At 38.4% G+C, this 12,028-nt stretch overlaps 1 protein-coding gene across 1 annotated transcript in view; it reads left to right on the top strand.

Annotated features, from left to right (window-relative positions):
• The window catches only part of PDE1C (phosphodiesterase 1C), a 170,535-nt gene that overhangs the window by 99,938 nt on the left and 58,569 nt on the right, over positions 1-12,028 (top strand). The window lies entirely within an intron of this gene.

Below are 12,028 nucleotides of genomic sequence, written 5' to 3'. Positions count from 1 at the left end.
TAGAGGCAGCTTTTCCAAATGAATTGCCAAATATGGGCATCATTCTGGAGGTGGCCAAGTGGGTGAAAGTTATATTTTTTCTTTTTGGTTGTGAGTAGCTGAATCTGTCATGTATGTTCAGCTGGGTAATCTGTTTTTGCTCAGGTGCTCAGAGGGATGGAAAAGTTGACTATATTGTACTCCTGTTGTGACTTTTAAATTTGTAAGAGATGTGGTTTTTTCTGTCAGGATGGCTGACAAGAGCGCTCTTGCTTAGATTTGCTATTGTCTAATAATCATGGAGCAGTCAGGCGATTCCCATTTCCTTAATAGAGGATCTAGTATGGCCTCAGTTCTGTATGTGGCTTTTTGGTGTCATGCAGTTTGTATGAACTTGATAACTTAGAAACATCTTTGACATTGTTCAGGATTGGCTGATTGTTCCATTGGTCTCTAGAGATGGTTTGAATAAACCATTTTACTTCCTAAGGAAATTGAGTTGAAAAGTATCACCTGTCCTAAAACTATTTTGTTTTTTTTGTTAGTTTGTATTTTGCTTTATAGTTATTCTTCCACCAAAAGTTCTATGCTTATTCAATGAATTTATTAGTTAATGGGAAGTACTGTCTCAATTGGAAATCAAGCAAGAATCCTTTTAGATCCAGCAAATTCTGTAAGAGAATATGACTGCACTGTTATGGTTAAGGTTTTCTGAGAAAGATTGCAGTAAAGTCTGCTGGGAAACATCACATCATATGCCTGAAAGCTACAGTGTGTTCCTGATTTGGGCATAGACCAGGATCTTCTCCGTACAGTACCACTGTGGTCTGGAACTCGGCTCATGTTAGCTTGTGGTTACAGAAATACCCTTCTAGGGTGCAAATCTGATAATGACATGCATTTCCCTTCCCTCCCATGTCATTCCAGTTCAAAATGCTTTATTTAGGGACCTTTTCTTGAAATCTTAAAATAATCCCTTCAGGTGCAGTGATTCATAATGGTATCACTACACTTTTGTAGTACTTGACTGATATTATTTTATCTTCATTGAGGTAAGTGATGGCTTAATTACTGTGTTTTGAGGTTGAGTTATGGTTCCCACGGGTGCAGATGAAAGTTTTCAGTTTTCGTCTTGAGTTGGAGGGGGTTTATTGTATGAAACATACATAAATAGGCTCTCCATGGCTGTGCTTTTTACAATGGGACAGTGGTTAAATAACAGAATATGAAAATGTAATTCCAGGTGGTCATCCAAACCTTACTGAAGAAGCACAAGAACATTGGCCCCTGTCACATTGGCCATCACCACCTCTGACCTGAGGTGTTTGTAAGTTTGCATTTAGCGCACACGTAATGTGCTAGGGGCAGTTGTACTGATGATCAAAGATAGTGTAAGTAGGACAGCTGGGAAATGGCAGTTGGATATACCTTTGAAAGGGTTGCTCAGTTTGCTGAAAATCAAAATGGTCTTTGATAACTCAATAACTTGCACAAATTCCTTGTTCACTGTTATGCTCAGGATGTCTGTTTTGTAACAACTTGCTGTCCTGACACATGTCTCTTCCCTTTCCTCTGATATGTTTTCTGCAATACGTTGCTGTTAGCATTTGACAACCATCTGGGAAACTTTCCCTCCGTTATTGGGCAGAAGGTCCTCAGAGTGCTTCTCAGTTTCCATGTTAAGGGCTATAACATTGTAAGAAGGGGTGGCAGCCTAAAAGGATTTCTCACAGCTTTAGTATCTGTTTGCCCCATCTCACATTATTGATGTTGTTGTTCAGACTTACTGGCGTGACACCAAAAGAGGGCATGGGAAGGTCAAGCAAAGCGAATGGTTGAGATGCTACTAGTGAATTTGCAACCAGTCATGAGTAGAGCCAAGAGCAGAGCAAAGAAAGATGGATAGGCACAGATAAAGCAGTACTGGTCAAGATTTCAAGGTAATTTATGCAGTGATATTTATTGTGTCTGCTTTAGAGTATTCCTTTGAGGGATGAAAATATACCTAGAAAAATATGAAATCATTAATCCCCAAAGGGTAATTTGGGGGTTTATACTCCCTTCAGTAAGAGCCTGATGGTAGGAGGGTATTTGGGGGCCGTAGTGAATACAGATGAAGTGCTCTGTGCTGCTGCACCAGGAAAGCACAACTAATAGGTCTGTAGATATCTGCAATTGATGACAGTCCTAAATGGCATGTGGAATCCAACAGTGCATGGAGAGACAAAGATGGGAGACATATGCCCCTGTAAACCTGATAATAACCTATGTAAGGAGAGTTTTATTTTCATAAATGATCTTTACAAGTTTCCCTTGTTTTTTGTCACATCTTTTTATTATTATGTCTATTCAAAGACATTTTTAGTGCTGCTCTTCTTTTTAACCTTGGGTTATTTCAAACAGATGTTTTTGAAGTGCTTTGTTTGTTTTCCACTGAGTGAGTGCGGGAAATCTCAGGCGACTTTTTTCCCTTCTTGCATGAACAGCCATGAATGAAAAGTGTTTCCTACAATTTACATTTCATCAGCTGCACGCAGTTTATATTTTCACAATTGTTAGTGTAAACTTTGTATTGTTTCATTTCTATCTTCTGATCTATTTTGTGCTGCAATAAACAAGCCATCAATTTTAATAATTTCATTTCCCCCCAGAAATCATCCCAGTTATGAACTCCATATTTGACCCAATACCCTTTTGACCTCTCAGTTTGCTGAGTGTGGTATTTCATGGAATTTTGATTTTTTTCAATAACATTTGCAATTGGTAATTTGTACCGTCTGGAGCAGAAATTCTTACATCTGGATAAATAAAGGACATTGCTTTTAACAATGTTTACTGATATTTTATTGAAAGAAGGAAGGTAAAATTGTATATTAGAAAAAGGTGTATTAAGTATGTGAGTTATCAGACTCATGTGTTGGTATTACTGGAGAAGTGTGATGAGCTTTCCTGAGCTTTCAAAGTGACTTCTTCAGGCTATGAAAGGTGCATAGCAAAACTTTAATATAGTGGTAGGTAATTTTTAAGCTAATGAGTCAGCTGTATAAATAATGTCATTCAATTAACTGTATAACATTCCCGGTAAATTTGTTGTCCTAAAAGGAAATAGGAGGCAAAAGAGTGAATATCCACATCATAAATCTGTGTACAAGCCTCAGTGCCTGGATTTCCAATAGCCATGCTTGGGGGATATATTTGTCCTGATTTTCACAGGTAGTTGCATACTCTATTTCTTTTTGGTTTTGTATTGAATGCAAGAATTCTGAATTCTGAAGCAGGCATCTGAGGTTTAAGGTGTGAGTCTACAGTAGACAGACAATTGAAGATACAGGACAGTCCTTAACAAGGAATATAAGAAGATTAAGGTCAAGTGCAGAAATTTTCAGTTGGCTACATTAAAATGAGCACATTGACAATAACAGTTTGCTTACTTCCAGGAACAGTGGCAAAGTATGGCCTCAGGCAATATATTTAGGCAACAAGAATACTATTCTCCAATTTTGCAAGTTCTTCTTCAAGGCAGAAACCCTCTTCAGTTGTGGCCAGGGCGGCTGTGCGATCTGCACTCTTGCAGATACTCAAAACATGATTAGTATGACCCTGAACACCATGTTCTAACTCTGAAGTTGGATCTGACTTCACAGTTAGCTCTGCTTTGAGCAGGAAGTTGGACCAGGTGACTTCCAAAGGTCTCTTGCAAAACTAAGGTTTTTCTTTTCAAACTTGCAGAAGCGTCACCTCTGGAATCTCATGCTTATAGATTCACTTGTTCCTTTCCCTTTCACCTTTTCCTTTTTTTTTTTTTTTCTTTTTTCTGGTTCTTCTGCTTAATTCTTTACCTTATCACATAGGTATATTGAAGGCAATTTTAAACAGCTGAATTTCCAGGAAAAAGCTACAATGAAAACCGGAGCATCATAAGACCATTTAGGTGGATATAACAACTTATTCAAATTTTATTTGGCTATAAGAACTCCAACAACTTTCTAAGCAGTTTGTACACATAGTTACACATAGTTTTCCATCTCACTTCTGCTTTTATGTGTACATATGTATAATTCTTGCAACACAATTGAATTTATTTATCTAAAAGAAGTCCCCTAGTGTTCAGGCAGTACAATGCATAAAATCAGTGGAAGACGAGGCAGAAAATGTGTTCCTATCCAAATATATGTTCACATCTTAAGTCCACCAAGAAGCATGGCATATGACTTTAAATATAAGGAAAATGGCTATATGTTTTAGCCAGAAATCTTAGAGTTCTCCATCTTATACATATTTAAAATAAAAGTTTCTGAAACATTCTATCAATGAGCTACCTCTAAGTAAATGAATAAAAATTAAATGAATAAATTAGTAAAAATTAAGAAATAAAAAATCAAGTTAGCTTCCCTGTATACATATGGTTCATAAAAAATACTTTATAAATCTATATGTAGATGTAGCCTCAAATTTTTTGCTAGTATCTTTGGCTGGCCTTTCTCTAGTGAGGTCATGGTTGATGTCATCAAGAGAATGCATTTGCTTTAGCTCTAGGTGAACTTCAGGGTCCATTGCAAACTCCTACAACAGGAGTTTGTCAAACCCAAACACAACAGAAAACCTTGAGGTCATTTTGGAATCTAGCATTTATCTGTGCTTGCCAGTCACGATAGGTGATGGAATAAAAAAGGAGACATACTATTCACTTGGGTCTCTGCAAGTGCTGATGGATGGAGGTCTGAAATGAAGCCTTCAGAGAACCACCACAGTTTCATTTGCTTTCTTGCCATTTCCAAAGACCAGAGAGGACCATATCACAATTTGAATTTCACACTTGGTGTTTTCATGCTGTTCTGCACTTGCCTAACAGGGCTGTGGGTTCCAAAAAGCTGGTCTGGAACATAATTGATTTTAGGAACTGGAAAGAATGAGATAATTACAGACTTTCTGCCAGTGGATATTTTAATGGTAACAGATGGGGGAAAATTAAGTTTACAATGAAATGTTTTGAAATTATCTGTTGAACTTCTCCCCGATCTCTGCAGCGAGCATTAAGTAAAGAGCCAGTGCGGAGCTCTGACATTCAGATCTGCACAAAGCAATCTGCTAGCATCATTTCTGGGAATGACCTTGTTCAAGGACCCAAAAATGTGATAATTGTGGTTTCAAAGAAAAAGATCCAGTCTGTGGAAAACAAAGGGTAGTGCGTCAGTAGATGCATCAAAGCCTAACTGACAGTATGTGTTCAGTTGCCTCAAATGTAAATTTAAATGGTTCATTTCGAGTTCCTATTTTTAAAGATACAAATCAAAAATTGCTAGCCTTTCTTCCCTAGATTCATGACTGACTTTTTTTACCGATTTATTATTATTATTATTTTATAAAGAGCACCACTGATTTGAAAAGCCATAGTTCTGGGGAATTTCATTTTCTGCTTTTGGTTCTCATTTTCAAAAGGTTCAGAGATTCCGTAGTTTCCCCATAAAAGAATCTCAAACTAGGTTTCTGAAAGAAAAAATTTCCCTAGAAGGTAAGCTTGTCTTGGGAAACCTTAGCTAGAAATGGCTACTTGAACAGAGGGTATAGCGATGCCTTCGTCACAGCTATGATTTGCTCTCATTCAGCGCTTGCTTTGTTCAGTGGAGTCATCTCACCTCATCGTAGCTGTCTAAAACCACAATATCTGATGAGCATAAGCTCATCATTTAGTCCCCTTTCTCATAACTGGATGAAGAGAGACAAATCTACAAGGCAACATATCCTTTTCTAAGGTACAATACAAAACAGGCAGCTTCTAAAAGTGATTCACCATGGCCATCTCTCAAGCCAAGGAGGAACTCTATCCATTATGGTAATTTTATCTACATTCAAAAGCCTGAAGCTTTTTACTTAAATTTTTATGTATTTCAGTTCCCAAAGTTCAAAGCCCAGAACAGACAACTTGTCTGTTAGAAAGTACACCTTTCAGAACTTTTCAGTAACAGAAACAAGAGAAATTCAAAAAACTTGTTGCTGAGAGTTTCTGCAGGAATTCTGTCCAGAAGCCACAACCAGGCAGGCATTGCATTAGGCTCTTTTTGTTTTGTTTTTAAACTGAAATTCCTTTGATAAGGTAAAAAGGTTGTTAGTGTTTTGGACATAGGACTTTGATTCCTGTAATAGACATGAAGGAATTTATGATTGTGATTGAAAAATATGAGCTGTTACGATTTAAGCTATGGTTGGCTAATACAGTCAGAAGCTTATTTGACTTAAGGTGAATTGAAACAAGTCCGTGTCCAGCCTGAGAAGGGCACTGAACTTATCACTGTTGGACTGCCATGCTTCTAAATAATGCAAAATTAATTGTTCGCCACAAAAGACCTTTTTTTTTTGGCGGGGGGGAGGAGTGGAGGAAATGTTCTTTTCAATCAAAGGAAGAAGGATATGTCAGGAAACAAGAGGAAGACAAAACAATGAGAATTTGCCTGTAGTTTCTTCTGATGAACAAATGCCAGTGTAGCAATGCTCTGTTTCAGTGATTGCTCCTTGCAATTATTTGTTTTTTCCTTCATCTAGAAGATGTCACTTGAATTTTTCTGAGCAAAAAGCAGTAACAGCAGATAACTGTTGAGTCTAATGCAAATCTATTGGGTTACAGGCTATCAGTTCTCTGTTGTGTTTTAAGGGTTGCGAATATAGCTGTACCTGGCTCTCCACATTGTGTCTATTCCTCGGTGGTTGCATTTGACTAGGGACTAGACTGGAAAATGAATCATGTTCGCTGATTGCTGTGCAAAGACGTGGGGAGTTCCATGGCTTGTTGTGTGTGCTGTATGTTCCGCCAACCCATGATTTAAATGGGACATTAAAGGGTCTTCTGAACAAACAGTGGAGTAGTCTGGCCAGCCTGAGGCTACAGCACGTGTAAGTCATATTGTGTGACTGCATGCAGTTTGTTTTGGATCTTTGAGGCAGTGTTAAAACCCTGCACATGTGCTTTGCAGTTTGTTTTCACCCAGGAGGGAAATCTGATACTGTCAGGGAGTTTCTGATTGCCCTTCCACTTGCTGTTTAGCTGGTCTGGACGTGCTCATTAAGTCTGCTATGTCCTCAGGATAACAGATTTATTTTGTTTGCACGTTATGATTGGATAGCAGATGATAAGCTATTTCTGTGCAAAAGTTTTTGAATAGAAAAGCAGGAGTTCACTGCACAGAGAACATCTGCTTCTCAAACTTATTCACAAATTCTCAATTGCTACTGATGGTAGCTTTCTAGGGAAGAGAAGGGAATGTGTATTGCAGATCAGAAAGAGTTTTGTGTCTTAATTCAACAGATGTTTGTCTTTCCAGCCTGTACAGACTTCTCTTGGGCTTTTCCTGCACGTACGCTGGATTTTGCATTTATTCAACCAGACCTACTTTATAATTTTATTTTTCTTTAAGTATTTTCATTTCGGTATCAAAAGACTGTTATCACAGATGACTTGCCTCTGAAATCAATCTTAAGGGTTTTCATTATATAGAGGTAATCTGACTAACAAAAGCCACACACACTGCAGGGGGAAGGTGCCTCCGACTCTTGCTTCCCGAGTCAGTGACAGGGATCTGCTGAAAACAAAAGTGTTCCCCGCTAGCATCTAATTGTAATGGCAGCCCTGTTGTCCGGAGGAAAGTCTTGAAGGTCCTTGTTGTAACTAAAGTCAATCTCACCGCATGCCAGTTTTTGCTCACAATCCTCTGTCATGAACAGGACTTAGAGTAGAGTAGAATAGAATAGAATAGAATAGGAATAGAATGCCCTGTACCGAGGTTAATGGTAATGTATATTTTGAGGAAAAGCAGCAGTCCTGTATAAGCATTAGTGATGACAACATTATTAGTAGTGATTTCTTTTATGGATAGTAGTAGCTAGCATTGCTATCCAGTATGCTGTTGCAGCAGATTTTGCAAATATACCCGATTACATTGAAGCACAGTTACATTTGAGGTTGAAGGGAACGCCTGAACAGCACAAAGTTGCATCACAAGAATAGGCAGAGGCCACAAGAACAACCCCAGTTTCTTACAGAATGTGTTGTAGAATCCTTCACATTTACAAGGAACCCCCATCTGTTTGCTCAGGTGGAATGTGGTGCCAGATTTACACTGAATACACTGAGATGCTGCCTGCTTACAGGAGCTCTGACTTGCGCTTTAAAGTTCTGTTGAAAAACTCCAGCAACCTAAGAGGTGGCAAGAATCAATTCACTGATGAAGGATGAAGCTAGGAGAACTCAATAAGCTGGTGCTTTGTTACTATGAGCACAAGCTTTACTCATACCTCAATAAAATTCATCTCTTTATACAAAGCTTTCTTGTACCGTAAGTTCTTGGAATGACACCAGTAAAACCTGGAACAACTCTATCATTAAAAAAAAAAAAGTCGAAAAGAGATACTCTCATTTTTGAAGAATTGCTAACCTCCTTGGCAATTTCTGTCACAGTACTGAAATTTCTGTGTTTTTAATGGTATCAGACTAAAGGAATGCCTATTTCTGTTTTGCTTATGTGTAGCTGTGATTACGGAATGATTTCACATGTTATGAAAAGGTTTTTTCTGTTTATATATACTCACTACATATATCTTTAAAGCAGGCGTGATACATCTTTGCTTGGGTTAACTAACACAAGTCAGTTAATATCAAAGAGCAAAATGGGTGAAATTTCCTTATTTATCATCTGTAATTATATGAGAAAATTCACACTTTCATGTAATTTTTAATGTGCATTCAAAGTGAGATTTTTCTTAACCTTCCCTAGTGGTCTAAGAATGATTTGGGAGGAAGAAGTTTGAGCTGCACTGTAGAAAATCTAAGCAAATTTGTGGTAAATTAAAGTCATAAAGGTTTGAAAGTAAATGTGAGGAATAGCCATGCAGCTTTGCAGACTTTATATTTGTGCAAGAAACTTGCCCCAAGTATTCAGACACTACTTGTGCTTTGCATGTTAATTGAAGTTGACTGGTATCCAGACTGTGGTGGTTTTAATCTTCTCTGCAGTGATATGTAATGCTATTTTTTTTTTAGAAAAGCAACAGCATAAAAGCAAGCCCTCTAGCTAAGGAGATAAATATTTGTACACAGATACTGTTTTATTTATAACAGAGAGTAGAGTGCTTGGAGCAGTTATTCAGGAATTTTACGTTTTAAGAATACTCTGAAAACAGCTTCACGTTTTCCTGTTACTCAGTTTGTGTTTAGAGTGGATTTGGGATTTAGCGCTACATAACTTTTATGGGCTAAGCTCATTTGCCCAATCTTCTTGCTTTTTATCACTCTGAATTTCACGTATCATAATTCTTACTTCAGGGAAACGTTAAACAGAGTAGGAACATGACTTTGGAAGAGTGTGAACTTTGGATAACCTCTCTCCTTCAGAGAAGCCCAAATCTGCTTGCTGTACACCTCATTTGAGTTCAGTGAGTTTATTTGTACATTTCTCAGTGCTTTTTACAGTGACTGTATATAGATATTTCCCTTGGAAAAGCAGTGTGTGGGGGGGTCATTCTCTGGAAGTGGCCTGTCTGCTTTTCCATGTTCTTACACCTGCTTGAACTCTCTGTGGGGCTGGAGGAAATTAGAAATGTTTAGCAATGCCCAGCACTGGGCCTTTATTTTGCACACTTAAAGGATTATTCAAAGGTCTTAAATGAAATAGCTGTGCCTAGAACAAAGGATAACAAAGTTATTTTTTCCATAATATTTGATATACATTCAGAGAGAATTTACGGAGGAGAGGAACTGCTCCCCTTGGATATCACACTAAGGAAATGTCTGCTGTCTCTTAATATAATTCAACAACTGGATTTAGAGCTAATATTGTGTGATCAGACAATTCTTCCTAAGAACTCTGCTGGCAATTGTAATTTGAGAAACTTTGGTCTTCAGCCTGGCTGTTTTGAGGCACGTGGTCTTATGACAGCTTAATAGTGGGAATGGTTAATACTTACCTTCTGGTCTGGGACCTTGTTATTCACAGTGAGTGGCAGCTTCCTCTGCAGTGAGCTCCATGGACTACAAGGGAACCAGGCCAAGTAGATCTATGAGCATTTTACTTACGACATTGAAAGAAAAAAAGAAATCAACTGTAACTAAATGTTTGAATCAGTCTAAAATAAACTGTTTAAAATGGATCGCTACAGAGCATGTTTTGGTTGAATAAAAAGGTGTATTGTTCACACGGATAAAAATATCTCGTTTTTTTGGAGAGCTGTAGTAGAAAAAAAAAGAATTCTTAAAACTAATTATGATAATAATATAATTATCTGTCTTTTACTCAGTATCCTGACAAGACTGAGCATTGTCCTATGAAATGCTACAAATAACTGAACCGTACTCCTTTGCTGTAATGACTAGGCCCTTTACTACAAAGAGAAGTCAGAATCTTGCCCTCTCTTTCCATTGCTTTAATAGAAGGTCCTAAAACAGATGCATCTTGAAAGAGATTGTTATACTGTTTTATTTCACTCAGAATGGCTTGGTGAATTTTACTGCTTTTGTGAATTACTTCAAGCACCTTAAAATTGCATTTTTCAGCTAATAAATTTGCCTGGATTCCCTTCAGTGGGACATCTTAGCCTTAAGTTTATGATTGCATTTTAAGACTGTTTCCACCAAATAGAAGTGCATGCTGTTTGTTAAAGAGAAACCATCAGCAGGCTCTTGTTTAGTAAAGGTAACTGGCAGCAGCTGCCATGACTCAATGAATCACAAATAGTTATAGTTAATGGATGATACAAGAAAGACAATGTTTTTTTTTTTTTTTTTTTTTTGGTCACACAAGAGCAGCTGATCGTGTGACAAGGTTTTATTATAACAAATGTACTTCTGTTTTGCCAGATGATTGATTCATGCAGTACTCTGCATGATCTTCGATGATGAATGTTGATGCCATGAAACAACAGTTACTCATTGTGCTATTATTGAATATGAATTTTGAATGACTTGTAGAATAGATCTGGTAGGTACTGACTCAATGAAAGGAAAGCCAGGAAAAGGCTAATAATAATAATAATAATGTACATCCTGTCAGATTAAGTCCTCTGGCTTATGTACAGATGTGTTTTTGGTAAATAGTTAAGGAGCTGCACATGGAAAGAAGGAAGGAGGAGGCCATTGCTCACTGTTTTGTTACAAAAGTTGTTCTGTTTCTGCCTCTTCCTTTTCTCATGTTGTCAGGTGGAGCTGGGAATGGATGAGGAGAGGGCAGTGGTTTGACTCTTGCAGAAGTTTGATTAACCCCACACATGTATTGCTTGAGGCTGGACTTGATCTGAAAAGTTGAGGAGCGCCCTTCCTAGCTCTGCTCATAAAATGAAATGAGTTATGGGCACAGCTGATGGTGCAGTGTGCAAGTACCAAGGCACCTTGAGTTGTCCTCAGCATATTTGCTCTTCCAGAGGGCTTGCATTAGTCTATGGCTTCCCTGAGTTGGGTCTCAGGGCTGGAGAAAAATCCGATAGCATGTTTGAATGCCCTGCACTGGACCAACTCCATTAACTCCATAACTCCACATTTAATAAGCAGAGCACAGGGAGACAATTTAGGGTACTCATATTGGGCTCTTGTTTTGAATTATTTTATGGAAAAGGTTAGCTTGGTCTCTAGACCAGAGATCCATAGCCGAGGACGACAGCGGTGATTAAAGGACAGGAGCATGTCATTTGAGCAGAGCCTGAGAGAGCTGGCGTTGTTCAACACGGATGAGGGAAAGCTCAGGGGTTCTTAGTCGGTATGTGTAAATATCTGAGGGGAGGATGTAAAGAAGATTGAGGCAGACTCTTTTCAGCAGTGCTTAGAGACAGGGTGAGAGGTGCTGGACCTTAACTGAAAGACAGGAAATTCCACTAAAAAACAAGAACAAACTTCTTCACTGTGTTTGCAGTTGAACACTGGAACAGGTTGCCCAGAGAGGCTGTGGAGTCTCCATCCATGCAGATACTCCAATCTGACTGGGCAAACTGCTCAAGCTGGCTCTCTTGAGCAGGTGAATTGGACCAGATAATCTCCAGAGGTCCCTTCTGGCCCCAACTGGTCTGCAGTTCT

The sequence above is a fragment of the Tinamus guttatus genome, unplaced genomic scaffold (assembly GCF_059628265.1).
Source record: "Tinamus guttatus ecotype Peru unplaced genomic scaffold, ASM5962826v1 Tinamus_guttatus_pri_ptg000119l, whole genome shotgun sequence".
NCBI classification, from domain to species: Eukaryota; Metazoa; Chordata; class Aves; order Tinamiformes; family Tinamidae; genus Tinamus; species Tinamus guttatus.
Note: the sequence above shows the minus strand (reverse complement) of the source record. Positions and strands in the feature narration are given on the sequence as shown.